Source organism: Medicago sativa, chromosome 7, assembly GCF_051527215.1.
Source record: "Medicago sativa cultivar Bolivia chromosome 7, Bolivia_mono, whole genome shotgun sequence".
Lineage (NCBI taxonomy): Eukaryota > Viridiplantae > Streptophyta > Magnoliopsida > Fabales > Fabaceae > Medicago > Medicago sativa.
In genome coordinates, this window is record NC_140755.1 from 40,712,471 (window position 1) to 40,728,266 (window position 15,796).

Below are 15,796 nucleotides of genomic sequence, written 5' to 3' on the forward strand. Positions count from 1 at the left end.
GTCATTGTGAACTTTTGTATATCAGAAAAGCAATTTTCTTAATTTTACACAACATCATACACCTAATATAAAAAGTTCATAAACTAATTAACCTTTTGTAAATGGATCATGAACGGTTGTCATGAGCACTCAGTCATTAGGGACATCATATTTTATATGTAGAGACAGAGGCGGAGTCACGTGAGAATATGGGATGGTCATGGCCTACCCATTAATTTGTGGAAATTACTATATTACTCTTAAGCTAACTTGAATATTACGAACATGCACTCTCATTTTTTTCTCCTGGATGCATCTTCTTTTCTCTTTGGCGACAAACAGTGAACATGACTGTGAACTAGGGTCGGACCTTGGGGTGTGCAAAGAGCTCAATGGAGCTGGGTCTCCCTAAGGTATGGGCCTCCAAAAAAATTATAGCCCAATAGTACTACTAAGTACCACCCCACTAAAAAAAATTGATTCTCTTTCTCTCTGATACCACGCGTTCCATCATCACCACTCCATCGGACTTTCCTTTTCTTCTTCCCCGATTTGATTTACTTTTCCTCTTCTATTGTCTTGTTTTAGGCCTATTAGAATTGGGTCTTCTTGCTTTTAGTGTTAGGTGGGTATTTTTTTTAGGGTGGTTTGAGGTTCCTCATGTATACGGTAGTGATTTTCACCTTTGGATGTATCACATATATACGACACCTTGTATTTATCTTTTAAAAAATTTAAATAGAACATTATTCTTTAAAAAAATACGTTTTTATTTTATTACGGACCTCTTTTCACTTACAAAGCCGAGCCTCCGGATTCGTAAGAATGACCCTGCAGTGAACCTTCATCACCCACCGTCATTCACGCGGCGACCGGCAACACCTCCATCTCTAACTCTCGGTCGAACTCGAATCCTCCATCTCCTCTCTCTGTATCGATCTCTCATCTCTAATTCTTTATTTGTCTCAATCTCTCCACAAACCTTAAATGAGTAATTGTAAGTGTATCTCTGATAGTACATCTATTTAGTAATAGTGATGATATTACTTCAATTTTCTTTTGTTTGTTAATGAATTTGATTTTTGATTTGGTTTTCAACTTTAATTTTCCCATAAGTCTAATCAAACTGAAACTGATTATTCATTATGATGTGAATAAGATATCTTTATGAGGATTTAAAATGTAACAAAAGATTACTCGGAGCTGATCATATAAAGGTCCCTCTCATTCTTAACATGAAGAAGTAATTTTAAAAGTTGCTATTTAATGTGATTTATGTAACATCCTGATTTTTAGGATATTATTATTATTATTATTATTATTATTATTATTATTATTATTATTATTATTATTAATTATTTATTATTTATTAATTTATTTGATGTGTTTTAATTGTTGAGTTAATTGGGTTTTATTAGAGATTTGACGAATTAAGGGTATTTTGGTAATTTGAGAGTGGAGGGCATTTTAGTAATTTAGAAGTAGAAGAATATTTAATGTGGTTAGTAGTAATTTTTGGGAATTAATAGAAAAGAAGTAAATAGTAATAAGGAGGTTTAAGTGGAGAAAAATGAGTAGTGTTATTTTCATGAGTAAGAATAATGACTAAGCTCAATAGGAGTTAAGTGAAACAAGCCCAATTGGTGTGGATATATAAGAGTGTTAGTAGTCACAAATTAGGGTTGATAAATCATTTGGTAAGTTTACACATAGAGGCAAGAGAGAAAGAGAAAGAATATATAAAGGGAAAAAGAGGAGCAAGCTTGAAGGACTAAAATGAAGGGGTAGGTTGGAGCTTATGAGGCTTAACTTTTTGATTAAGAGGTAAGAGAGAAGGTTATTTTCAAGATCTAGAACTTATGAGCAATTGTGTGGTTTTGGATTATTTGTGTTCTTGAGTTTTCATGAATTTGTTGTTGAATTAAGTTAATTTTCGTGCTCCAATTATGATGGTTATTTATAATATGTGAAAAGTGGTATAAACATGTTGTTATTGCATGAGAATCTATGTTTGATCATGATAAGTTGATGTATTTGAGTTTTTAGCTTAATTTCAAAGAATCCATGAAGTTGTTGTTGAATGATGTTAATTTTATGTTCAATCTTCTTGCTATGATATTGGGTAAGTGGAAAGTAGTGGAATTATGTTGATTGATTATGTCTAAATCATGTTTGGTTGTGTTAAGTTGTTGTTGTTGAGACTTTTGATGAATTAAGTAAAAACTATGTTAATTAAAGTATAAGATGTTTTGTGTAGTTGTGAAAAGAGCTTAAATGATGTGTTTGAGTCTTGGGAAATGATTTTAAACACTTTGGGCGTATGGGGATCTAAATAAACATTGTTGGGTTGATTTTGAAGAGAATCTGAGGCCAAAACACATATTTACGCATTTTCGCAGCGTTGGCGTTGTAACTGGGGTGCTAGATGCCCAGTTACAGAGAGTCAACGCTTGGACTGGCGTGCCCTGGCGCCAGGCACCTTGCTCAGAGCAAGAATTTTCTTGCTTTGTGTTCCGAGTGCTTGAGGGATAGCGTGGTCAGTTCCTATGTGTTCCTTTGATGATGAAATCTTGTTGTTTTGATTAGTAAATGAGAGATAACCAAAGCTTGCTTAAGAACGATGTTAACTTTGAGATGAAATAGAATGGAACTTGAACATGAAAATGGAGTAGAAATGAAATAGAGTTTTCTCGAATGGAATGATGTTGTTATGTTTGAACTATTGTGATTATAAACATAAAGATAACATGTAAGGATGATAAGGATGTATGTGAACATGAAACTTAGGTCATATAAAAAATGTGAAAATAGACGAACTTAGGTGAAAATGTAAAAATAGACGGACTTTGTGAAATGATGAATTATGACATGTTAGCTTGTAATTTATTATAGGATATTAATAAAGTGATGAATAATGGTTGAATTGGTTAAGGATATGTGAATGAAATATTGGTTAACTAAGTGTAAGTGGCAAATCGTCTAATATGCAAATTGACTAAATGAATAAATGTTGTTTATTGATGTGCTTGCGATAACATGATGATGTTGATGTGATAAACATTATGATGAGATAATAATGTGAATGTTATGATATATGATTGCTTTGGTGACTATGAATTGTTGATGTATTGATGTATTGATTTGACGTGCAATGATGTGTTGGTGCGGTGATATATTATATAATGGTGTGAATTATATAATGATGAGTTTTATGGTGTTGTGCATTGTTGAGTCAATACTTGAAGTTCATGCATACATAGTCTTGTAATCATGAAGATGAGAATCATAAAGATGAACGATTAATCCGGTAACATAACTCTGAATTATCCAAATAATCACGATGATGAGGGACCACTCGGTAACATAACTCTGATATCCAAAACGGTAACACGTGTATGTAGAGTCGTTTAGAGCATTGCATGCATATGAGTCTATGTGAGAGTCGTGTATTGGATTATGTGAGCATATGTGAAGTTGTGTATGTGACTATGTGTATCTGTGTGATAATTGTGTAATTGTAATTGATGGTGATGAAGTGTGAATGGTGTATATTCGCCTTGTGATGAAATGACGATGTGGATATTTGCTATATCTTGTGATGATGTCTTGGAAAGTTGTTGAATTTATTTAGTTGATTAAATAAATTACCATGTTAGGAAGAATGTTAGGAATGGAAAACGCTGTTTGTAAGAATAAATGATATTAGCAATATGTAAGGATACTCTTATTTTAACCTATGCTTCAGTCAAAGAAATAATAATATAAATAATATATTCATCGATTAAATTAATTTTTACTCGAATATTTTAGTGTTTCTATCACATTAGTGACCCGTGGTAAAAATTTCAGAAAAGTTTACGATATTTTGTTCCACCAACATAGTGCAATTTGGCCGCGCGTAAACTTTTAAAACAAACTCCCTTAGCTACGAAATTATTCGTATAAATTCATAAAATTTACCACGATTGATTAATATAGTAGAAATAAATTTCTCTGTTATAATTTTTTTATATAAACACTGCGTATAGAATAACCATACAAAAAGTTTCCATATCAGTAAAAATGATTCTGCATATTTTTATCGGTGTCACGTAACACTGTGAACTGCACCCATTCACAAAAAAAATTAGACTACCAAGAACATAGAAATAAATATAATAAAATAATTATGTCAAAATTTATTAATTATATATGTTTAGAAGTGAAAAGTACATACAAGAGCTCTAACTAGTAGTTACTATTATTTCGATTGATAGTTCCAAAAATTCTTCTCTTTCACAGATAGGGATAATACCATCCAAAGAAAATTCAGACCTTAAAGGAAAGGACACGTGGGCCTCTTAGGTAGAGATCATACAACCATTAACTTTCTATAAAAAGAACTTGAAACTTTTCCCTCATCTCACCTTTCACCAGATATTTACCTATACACTTCTTTCTCATCCTTCTCTCATCTTTATTTCAATCTACTTTCATCTCTGGACTTAATTCAAAATATCTTATTCATATATTCATCTTTACACACGATCAAACAAAGAGCCTATAGCCAAACAAGGTTGTTATCCTTTCATGACATTTTAAGGTGTGTGAATCAAAGAGTGCAGTGTGTCTCAAAGAATGAAGACAAATAAGATGAAGAATAAGCTTTGTTTCCACTTACGAAGGGAAGCTCTTCGTTTCCAGCTACAAATAGGCAAAATATTTAATCCGTGAAATGTAATTTAAATTCAAAATCAAAATTTGTCCCTCCTCGGCTCTAAGAAACAGCCTACTTCAAAATTAATAAAGTATTGGTCTCCGATACGAATCATGTATCGGTACGTGTATGATACTCACGATACATATCAGGAGAGTATCAAGTTATTAAACTTTATTAAAAAAAAAAAAAGCAGAATAAACAATTGTTTCATACATTTTAGATAATTTTGGATACGTGAGGGTCAGGATACTTGAATTTCTATTATTTTGTTTTCGGTTTTTTTCTTTAAAAAAGCAAAAGAGGAAACACAATTTTTCGAATTTCTATTATTTTCTTTGAAAAATATAACAAAAACAAAAAATCATTATAATATATACATTAGATAATGATATTGTTTTTGGGATATAGTTTACCAGTAATGATGTTCTTTTTTTAGGATATACTCCCTTCGGAATGAAATACTCAAAAGTGGTCGTTGAAAAGTTAATATATGTGGTTTAAAAAACTAGCCAATATGTGGTTAAAATATTAGTCAACATATATCAACTTTTTACCTACCTTTTTTGCTTATATTTTATTTCAAAGGGAGTATTTAATTGACTAAGTAATGATGTTCTCTTTTTCGGATATAATTGACTAATTGTTATTTTTTAATTATCAGAGTTACTTATATTTATATATTGTGTATTAAGATATTTAATTCTCATTTTTTATTAAAGTATTTTGGTCGATCGTATCTTGAATTTTTAAATTTTCTTGTATCATTGTATCGGTAACGTATCATATCAAGTATTTGAGCTACATAACTCCTTAGTTATACCTCTCATAATTTAATTAATTTTGTTTTTACGAAAAATCAATTCATTTTGCTTCAGAGTCCAACTAACAGGGTCCCAAAGACATTTATTAAGGAATCTTTTACAACACTTTTATCAAGTAATAATTAGTAATTACAACACTTTTTGTCTTGCTTTTAGTTTAGTTTAAGTGGTTACCTTGTGCTTGTGCATCTATCACCATGTCTCTACGATGGCTTTGTGTGTGTTTCACATGATATGTTGATGTCTTAACAAAGTAATTATTGTGTCATGATGTGTGTTTTTAATTAAATGTAATTCTCAAGCCACAAGACAAGACAAATTATACAACTCATTTGTTGCTCCTATTTTCTCCTTGTTTGATATGATGGAGTTTTTGCATTTTTCTACAATTTTCTCTTAGATTGCATCCTTTTCTTGGGTTTTAACTTGTGTTAATGGTGCCCTGGGGTCAAGGTTTGTCCCTATTTCATGGTTTTAAGTTACTCTTTTCAGTTTCTTTTTTATGTTTTTATTTTGTGAACTTAAGTTTATTTTTTAGCTATATGTAATAAAATTACGTAGTAGAAAAGTATGAAAATGGAATTGAACTCACCTAAGGGTGTGTTTGGATGGAGGGTTTAGAAGGGGAAGGGAGGGGAGGGTTTATATTTCATTTTTAAATTATGGACACTATGAAATGTTTTTTAAAGAGTTAATATATTAACATGATAAACGGTCATATAATACTTCAATCACACTTAATTTATTTTAGAGAAACATGTTATATAGCCCGTAATTTAAAAAAGAAAAACAAACCCTCCCCTCTCCCCGTCTTCCCTTTCTTCATTTTACTTATTTGTGATCGCCTTCCCGTTCTTTTCCCATTCCTGATAACTAGCAGTAAACTCTATCTTCACTCTGTTCGCCCAGTTTGTAGTGGTGTTCTGCTCAAAGTTTGGTAAAACTATAGTGAGAAAATGTTTTTATAAGCACTAATTATTTTAAAGCCTGTGTTGTTCCTCATGACTAGCAATTTTAACATGGTTTTCAGAATATATATATATATATATATATATATATATATATATATATATACACGCACACACACAGACAAACACATAAAAATAACAATAAAGAAAATAATAAAACAAAGTGGGTCGTTTTCTTTTAATGTTGAACTCTGTGAACCAATTTATGATCTTGATATCTTGGACTACTCTTTACTCAAACACTTCTGTAAATAAGCCAATGGATTGTAATGAGACCACGTGATGAAGGAGACTAACATTAGGAGATGATAACATGAAAAATGATAAAACTTAGTTAAAACTGAGAAACCTTAGAAGTTAATTGAAAAAAATGAACTAAAAACCATACAAGTTGGTACAACTAATAGAAATACTAGAAAACTAGATAATAAGAAACATTTAAAATTAGTAACAGAGAAATCGATAGAACATACAAAAATCACTTTCATTGGTGTAAGAGACTAATATGCAAAGCTAAGGTACTTAGGTTCAAAACTAATTAATGGATTGTAAATCAAAAAGTTAGTGTTGGATTATTCATTTTGTTTAGAGATATACAATAGAATAGACAAATATTTTGCTATTGTTGATTTACTACTTTTTGTTTTAAAAACGTGAAGGCCTTGTTTAACAAAGTGATAGGAATGAATTAATGTTAACTAATTGGACTATCGGATGTAAAGTGCCTCTCTTTTCCCACTTCAATTAATTCTTCTATGCTACTGAACTAGTTCAGTTTGGTACAAACTAGAATTTGAATAATCTAGATCAGGTTGACTTTTAAAGTTGAAAAATATTAATGAAAAAATATATCAATAAACTGATTTTTATAAAATAAAATAAAATAAAAAATCATATCATTTTTTTTAAAGAAAAGAAAATAGACCATGTAATATGGTTAAATTTTGTTACTTTTAGCATTTAATAGATTGTAAATATTATACTTTTGTTACCACTTTGATTTAAAAATCAACAACTTTGGTTAGTGACTAGCAATTTGATTTACAGGTTCCGTCCAGTGCGAAGTTAATAAACAAGTTAGTAGTTGCTTTGTGTAACAACTAAGTATAGGTGCATCTTTAAGCTTAATTCCTGGATAAGACATACTAATAATACACCAAGTTAAAGATAAAAAAAAGGGAAGAAACTAAATTGTGATTAACCGACCTTACCATGCTTTATCTTATGATTTCTTAAATTTAAAATTATAAGGAAAAAATAATACTATATAAAGTGAGTAACTTTTTATATATGTATATCTGTATAGATTTCAAACTAGTTACTAAAAAGGATTAAGACCCCAACTTATTTTAAGGACCAAACCGGATAAACAAGGAGTCGATAACTTAGAATTTGTTTTGATATTAGTTCATTTGTGGTTGAAAGTGCACGCACGACCGTCTCTGACACGATTCCTCTTTTTTTACAACGGTAAGTGCACCTATCTACTTTTTAGATATACTTATACTAGCTAAGTTGTTGTGTATACTTGCCCTTTTTCATACGTGTTTAACAATGTGTAAATTCCAAAGTGAATGAATGAATATATGTATGCATGAGAAAGATCACTTATGGAATAGTTAAGTTGTAACATGTGACTAGAAGTCCTTATACCTATTGAATATTTTTTACGTACATGCATTCATAGTTACATGACCACCAGAAAGGAGTCACGAGGTGCACACCAGAGAGGTGGCACGGGGTGCGCTTTAAAGCCATTGCATCCCTTAGTGGATCATCGAGTTTGATTGATCGGTAAGATACCCATCACATTTGTGGCACTGAACTAACACAAAATTGCCACTACGGAGCGGTATTAATTCTGGAACATATGCATCGACATATAGACATTGCATTAGGAGTCGAGTCATAATAAATTCTATATTACTCTTGTTTTCTACTTGTTTCCATACAAGGGTTAAAATGCGATCTTTAATCCTTTTATAATGTTTGCTCTGTTTATGTTTTCTTTATATTTTTTATTTTCGAAAATGGTGAACCCTTTCAGTGGATATGTGGGCTATATGCCAAATTGATTATGACGACACCATGGGATCCAGAGATGCTTCCTTTGGATGCGACAGAGTTTAGCTTCCCTGATACTTGGACCTCTATGTCCTGGGGTTTTGACCCGGCCTCAGGACATGTCTAATTCATGGGTAACATTCTCATGACCACATATAGAGCTGGTAGCGAGACAAAGACATCACTTTCTTGGTGTCCCATTAGTTTCCTAGACCCTCTCTATTTGATCATCCATAGTTTCTTGATAGGGATGATTCGTGAGGTTGGGAATCTCTTTCCCCATGTCCCACCTGCACCAGCCCCAATCCCCGAGATGGGTGGAGAGACTGTCTTCCAGCCAGCACCCAAGCCTCATCCAAATATGACATTACCCCCAGAGTTTTCTACACATATCCCTTTCTTTGTTACTGATGAGTTCCTCGATCTTGATGTGACATTGCAGCCACTTGAGGGTGTCGGGGGGGTGAGACTGTGGAGTCTGACTCCTTTGAGTACGACTCTGCATGCGACTGTGATGATGCACGTTCCGAGCAGACTTTGACTAGTGATTGTAGTGGGCTATGTGGGGCCGCAAAGGGTGATTATTGAGGGTGTCACTAGTCTTGATTAGTCTTAGTGGTGGGTTTTGTGTATAGTTTTGGCAGGTTTGGTGACAGTAGATGGCGGGAACCATGAGACCTTTTATCCTACGTGGTTGGGTAGTTAGTTTTCTCCATGGGGCAACTCTTCTGCGGGAGTGTCTGCCGAGGACTTTATAATTATTTTGATGTTGTCTCTATGACGGTTTGTATAATATTCATAACCGTACTTTATGACTTGAAACACTAGGGAACCACTTATGGTATGCTACTATATTTTTTATTATAACTTATTTTCTAAATTTATGATCTATTTCAAAAACCATTATATACTTAACCTTGATTTAAACCGGGTAACCTCTCACAAAAAAAAAAAAGATAGCGGTATCTTTCAAGAGAAGAAAACTTTTATCTCGCTCGTTCATAAAAGATTTACCTTATCCTTTAAAATAAAATAAAAAGATGTCACAATTTTTGTTGTTAAAAAATGGGGTGTTAGATTGTTCCTTTCTTAAACACATAGGGAAGGATCATTGCTCACCATACAATAATGCAATGAAAGATTATCAAGACTTTTTGAATCAAGATGGGCATCTTAGGAATGTTACTGAATTGCAAAGTTCGAGCCAAATTCTTGTGTTAAGATTTGTTGATAAAGCTAGTTTAATACAAGAGCGGTTTTTTTTATGTGTCACATGTTAATGACACTTCTTCCTTAACTCTTAAGGAAACAATATGTGGCAAATTTTCTAGACATAACCTTGATGTTTCTAATATTTGTGGCTAAGGGTATGACGGTGCTAGCAATATGAGAGGAGAATGAAATGATTTACAAGCACTTTTTTTATGAAAAATTGTCCTTATGCTTACTATGTCCACTGTTTTGCTCATCGATTGCAACTTGCCTCAGTTACTACATCAAGAGAAGTTACACCAATTCATCAATTCTTTTAGAAGCTGGCTTTTGTTGTCAATGTAGTTGGTTCTTCTACTAAGCGCCATGATGAGTTACAAGCTGCCCAAAAAAAAGAAATTGCAAATTTGTTAGAGATTGGGGAGATTGTAACTGATAAAGGTAAAAACCAAGTTGGTACTGTGAAAAGAGCTGGAGATTCTTGTTGGAGATCACATTTCAACTCTATTTGTAGCTTGGTAAGTATGTATGAAGCAACCTGTGCAGTTTTAAAATAAAATTGCAAAAGAAACAAAAAAAATTACCCAACATGCGGATTGTAACAGCCCGATTTTTTGTTAGATTTATTTTATTATTTATTTATGTGTGCTATATGTGTCTATATGTGATTATTTGCCTTTTTGTGTATTTTGGTTGGGATTCGTAGAATTCGGTGTTAGAAGGGTATTTTAGTCATTTTGGACTTAGGGGCATTTTGGTCATTTTGAGAGTAGGGGTAATTTTTGCTGAAGGTTATTTTAGTGCTTAGTGAGAGTTATTATTCCACCAAGTTGCTAGAGAGTGTAGTAATTATTTTATTTCCGATAAGTGATCGTTAGTGATGTATTTTACCGTTAGTGATATATTTACCGTTAAGTGAGTGGTAACATTTTTGAAGTTAGATTAGAAATGGGTTAGGCCCATTAAGGATTGTGAGATAAGCCCAATTAAGTGAACCTTTATAAACTAATGTTAGTAGGGAGATAGGGTTTTTTCACAAACATTTTTCATTTGAGAAGAGAAGAGATAGAGGCTAGAGGGAAGAACAAGAACAAGGGTTAGAGGCAAGAGAGGATTCATCATCTAGGAGCTAAATTGAAGCTTTGGTTAGAGATTCTTGGTGTTAGAGGTAAGAGGGTTAGAATTCAACCATAATTCATAATTTTTTTTCTTTTTACCCATTTTGTGAAATTGATGAATTGAAATCTAAATGTTGTAAATTCGTGCATGATTATTGCTGTTATGTTTGAGAACATGATTTGTATGATAATTGTATGTTAGTATGTGAATTAACATGTTGAAATGCATAATTGTTGGCACTTTGTGTTCTTGAGCAAATTTGATGAGAAATGAGGTTGTGATGTTGAATTGTGCATGAATTTATGTTCATTAGTTGTTATTGATGATTATTGAACTATTGGAATTGAATTGGTGTAACTGGAATCGCTGTTTATGGATTTGTGAGGAGATTTGTGGTTGTGTTGGTGTTTTGAGAAAATTTTGTAATTTTGATGAAATGAACTATTTTGTTGTTTCTAATGCTTGAATCATGTTTGTTTAAGTGTATTGAACCTATTTTGACGCATAAACACTTTCTGGAACTTGGTTTGGGAGTTGGGGATTTGAAAAATGGGGTTTTGGGTGAAAATGATGAGGAACCCGTAACTACTGCAGAATTTCGCAAGAACTGCGCTAATAACCCAAATTGAGCTAAAAGCGAAACTTCCCAGAAGCAGTTTTTCGTCTGTTTCGCTAATAGCCCAAATTGAGCTAATAGCGAAATTTCCCAGAAGCAGTTTTTCTTCTATTTCGCTAATAGCCCAAATTGAGCTAATAGCGAAATTGCCCAGAAACAGTTTTTTTTGTTTTGTTTGCTTTGAGCACTTGGGGACCAATCCGATACTTCTAAAATGTTTCTTTGGATTTAATTAACCTCTGTTTATACCTTTAATCCTACTGGAATATGATTTGAATTGGTTTGGACTTGAATTTGTGAAAATTGTCTAACTTTTATAAAAACGGTCCAAACGTCGATCTTTCCGAAAACTCGTTTTTCTCCGGAGTTTGAGGTGGGATTAAAGTTGTATATTGTTTATATGATTTCTAAAAATGGTTGTGGTTGGTTTCATCAAGTTTGAACTTATTTTGATTTGAAAATGAGAATTTTTGTGAAAAGTGATAAAGTGAGACGAACTTTGAGTTCTTCATGAATTCATCGTATTTGGCCGATGAAATGCTTATGTAACCTCTACTGCACATATAAGTGACTTGTGAGAATACATGGCATAGGCAATTGAGCTTGTAGAATTGGTTTTGGTTCATAACCTCTAGTATTTTTAAGTTGTGATTTTTGGAGACGAACTTATCAGAAAATGACTTTAAGTGTTGATTGTCTTGTGAATCCTTTATGGATAGTTGATATAACTTATATGAAGATGATTGATGATGTATTTATGTGACAACTACATATTGATTGAATTATGGATGTTGTTGGTGATTGTATATATGTTAAGTGGTGGTGAATTGTTGTTGATTGCATATATACAAGTATTGGAGATGTTGAGATGAATTGTTTGTGTGAACATATGCATTGTAGTTGAGTCATATGTTCATGCATACATGACTGATGGTGGCGGATTTTATATCCAATTGAGGTGATTACGATGTTTTTGTTGCATCGGAGGTGACGACCTTGAGGTGATTTGGTACCACATGCATCTAGATGAGTCTAGAGCCATTTGCATAGATTGTTGGTGAATTGGATTGCATTAAAATGTGCTTGATGGTTGAATTACTAATTGTACTTGTGATTTGAATTGTTAATTGTTAATTGACAAGGTGAAGTTGTGATACGTGTATGTTGCACTTGCTGATATGAACTTGGTATGATGGTAATGAATGATATGAATGTGTTGTGAATACTTGAGAGAATATGCATAATTTAATATTCATCATATTTGAATGTATCTTTCATCTCCAATGTTCATGTTAAACCTTTTGGATTATGATGATGTAATGCTAACCCTCAGTGGTTTACCACCTACCTTTCCGTATGGACGGGTAGATGGAGTGCAGGATGCTTAGATTGTTTTGCTTGATGTTGCCGAGGAGTGGAGTTACTCTTTTATATGCAAGTGTCTAGATTAGGGCTCTGATCTAGGATTTGCATGTTGGATTTTATCAATGTAGTTTGGAGTTGAGATATTGTTGTATTTGAGATATGGAGGATATATTTTTATTATATTGAGATCGGGAGTTGTTTATGGATTATATGTATGTTTCGCTGCTATGTTATGTAACATGATCTTTATGCATGTATGTTTTAATTCGAAGACGTAGCATCTATTTCTAGAATATATTCGTATGTTCGCGCGTTTTACCGCTTATTAGAAGTAGGTTGTTACAAGTTGGTATCAGAGCCGTGGTCAGTCTTGTCCGGACTAATGGACTAATAGACTAGTATATGTTGGTACTCCCTGTTAGTATACGAATGGTAATGAGTTACCTTCGGTACTTGTTCTTGTGTTGTTGTGATGTTGTTCTTATTTGTTGGTTATTTTTCCTGTTGTATACGACATGTACGGAAGTACTGTCGGTACTTGTTCCGGTGTTCCGTTCTTTTAGGCAGGTCTGAGTTGAGTGGGGAGAAGCCGCATACTCCAGGTATCTTTTGGATAGAGAAGCTCAGTTGTTTGTGGTTGTGGTTTCGGCAAAGTTTGAAGAGCTTTCGAGGTTTTTTCCGCACATCAATACGGAGGATGCTATGGTTTCCAAGTGTGTGAAGTTTGAAAGCGGTTTGAGGCCCGACATCTACCAGTATATGTGTATTCAGGAGATCTGAGGCTTTGATACTTTGGTGCATAAGTGTCGTATGTTTGATGACGCTGGAAGGGCTAAGGTTAATCACAACAAGGCTCAGAATGAGAAGAAAGGAAAGGGGCATGGATTTGAGAAGCCGTACAACAAGGACAAAGGCAAGAAGAAAGAATCTGGTGGAGGCTCTAAGGTGAATGTTGCTGAGGTGAGGTGCTACAAGTGTGGCACATTGGGTCATTTTGCTAATGATTGCAAGAGTGGTGAGAAATGCTACAAGTGTGGAGAAGCAGGTCACAAGGCTTTTGAGTGCAAGAAGGAGATCACTTGCTACAATTGTGGTGAGAAGGGGCATATCAGTACTAAGTGTACCAAACCGAAGAAGGCAACAGGGAAGGTGTTTGCATTGAATGCGGAGGAAGTGGAGCATCTGGATAATCTCATCAGAGGTATGTGTTTTATCAATAATACTCGTTTGATTGTAATTATTGATACTGGTGCTACTCATTCTTTTATCGCGGCTAGTTGTGTTGAGCGTTTGGGTTTGGTTATGACTTCGTTGTCTCGAGGGATGGTTATCGATACCCCGGCTAGTGGTTATGTGACTACTTTCTTTGTGTGTGCTAAGTGTCCTGTTAGTTTTGGTAACGTTGATTTTGAGTTGGATCTTGTGTGTCTTCCGTTGAAGCATATGGACGTGATTTTTGGTATGGATTGGATGTTGACTTTTGGTGTTAACATTAATTGTTTGACCAAGAGTATAACGTTTTCTAAGCCGGTAGCTGAGGAAAGTGGGAGGTTCTTAACCGCGGAGCAAGTGAAGAAGTCTTTGGATGGTGAAGCTTGTGTGTTCATGATGTTTGCTTCCTTGAAGGAGAGTAGTGAGAAAGGAGTTAGTGATTTGCCGGTAGTGCAAGAGTTTCCAGAAGTTTTTCCGGACGACATTACCGAGTTGCCGCCGGAGAGAGAAGTTGAGTTTGCAAATTGATTTGGTGCCAGGAACGAGTCCTATTTCGATTGTGCCGTATCGGATGTCTGCATCAGAGTTGGGTGAATTGAAGAAGCAGTTGGAAGAGTTGCTCGAGAAGCAGTTTATCAGGCCAAGTGTTTCGCCGTGGGGAGCTCCTGTGTTGTTGGTTAAGAAGAAAGATGGAAGTATGAGGTTGTGTGTGGATTATCGGCAGTTGAACAAGGTGACAATCAAGAATCGGTATCCGCTTCCGAGGATTGATGATTTGATGGATCAGTTGGTTGGTGAAGAAGTGTTCAGCAAGATTGATTTGAGATCAGGATATCATCAGATTAGAGTAAAGGCGGAAGATATATCCAAAACTGCGTTCAAAATGAGGTATGGACACTGTGAGTATTCTGTGATGCCATTTGGAGTATCTAATGCGCCAGGTGTTTTCATGGAATATATGAATAAAATATTTCATCCTTTTCTAGATCGTTTTGTGGTGGTGTTTATCGATGATATTTTGGTGTACTCTAAGTCGGAAGAAGAGCATGCCGAGCATTTGAAGATTGTGTTGGAAGTTTTGAAGGAGAACAGGTTGTTTGCTAAGTTGTCGAAGTGTGAGTTTTCGTTGCGGGAAGTGAGTTTACTTGGTCATGTAATTTCTAAAGGTGGCATTACGGTGGACCCGTCGAAGGTTGATGCGGTTTTGCAGTGGGAATCGCCTAAGTCTATTTTTGAAGTTAGAAGCTTTCTTGGTTTGGCCGGTTATTATCGGAGGTTCATTGAGGGATTCTCTAAGTTGGCGTTGCCATTGACGCAGTTGACTCGGAAAGGACAAGCTTATGTTTGGGATGCTAAGTGCGAGAAGAGTTTCCAAGAGTTGAAGAAGAGGTTGACGTCAGCTTCAGTGTTGATTTTGCCGAATCCGAAGGAATCGTTTGTTGTGTATTGTGATGCTTCTAAGATGGGTCTTGGTGGTGTGATTATGCAGAACCGTCAGGTTGTGGCTTATACTTCAAGGCAGTTGAAAGTTCATGAGAAGAATTATCTGACTCATGACTGGGAATTAGCGGCCGTTGTGTATGTGTTGAAGATTTGAAGGCATTATCTGTATGGTTCTAAGTTTGATGTGTTCAGTGATCACAAGAGTTTGAAGTATTTGTTTGACCAGAAGGAGTTGAATATGAGGCAGAGAAGATGGTTGGAGTATCTTAAGGATTTCGACTTTCAGTTGAGTTACCAT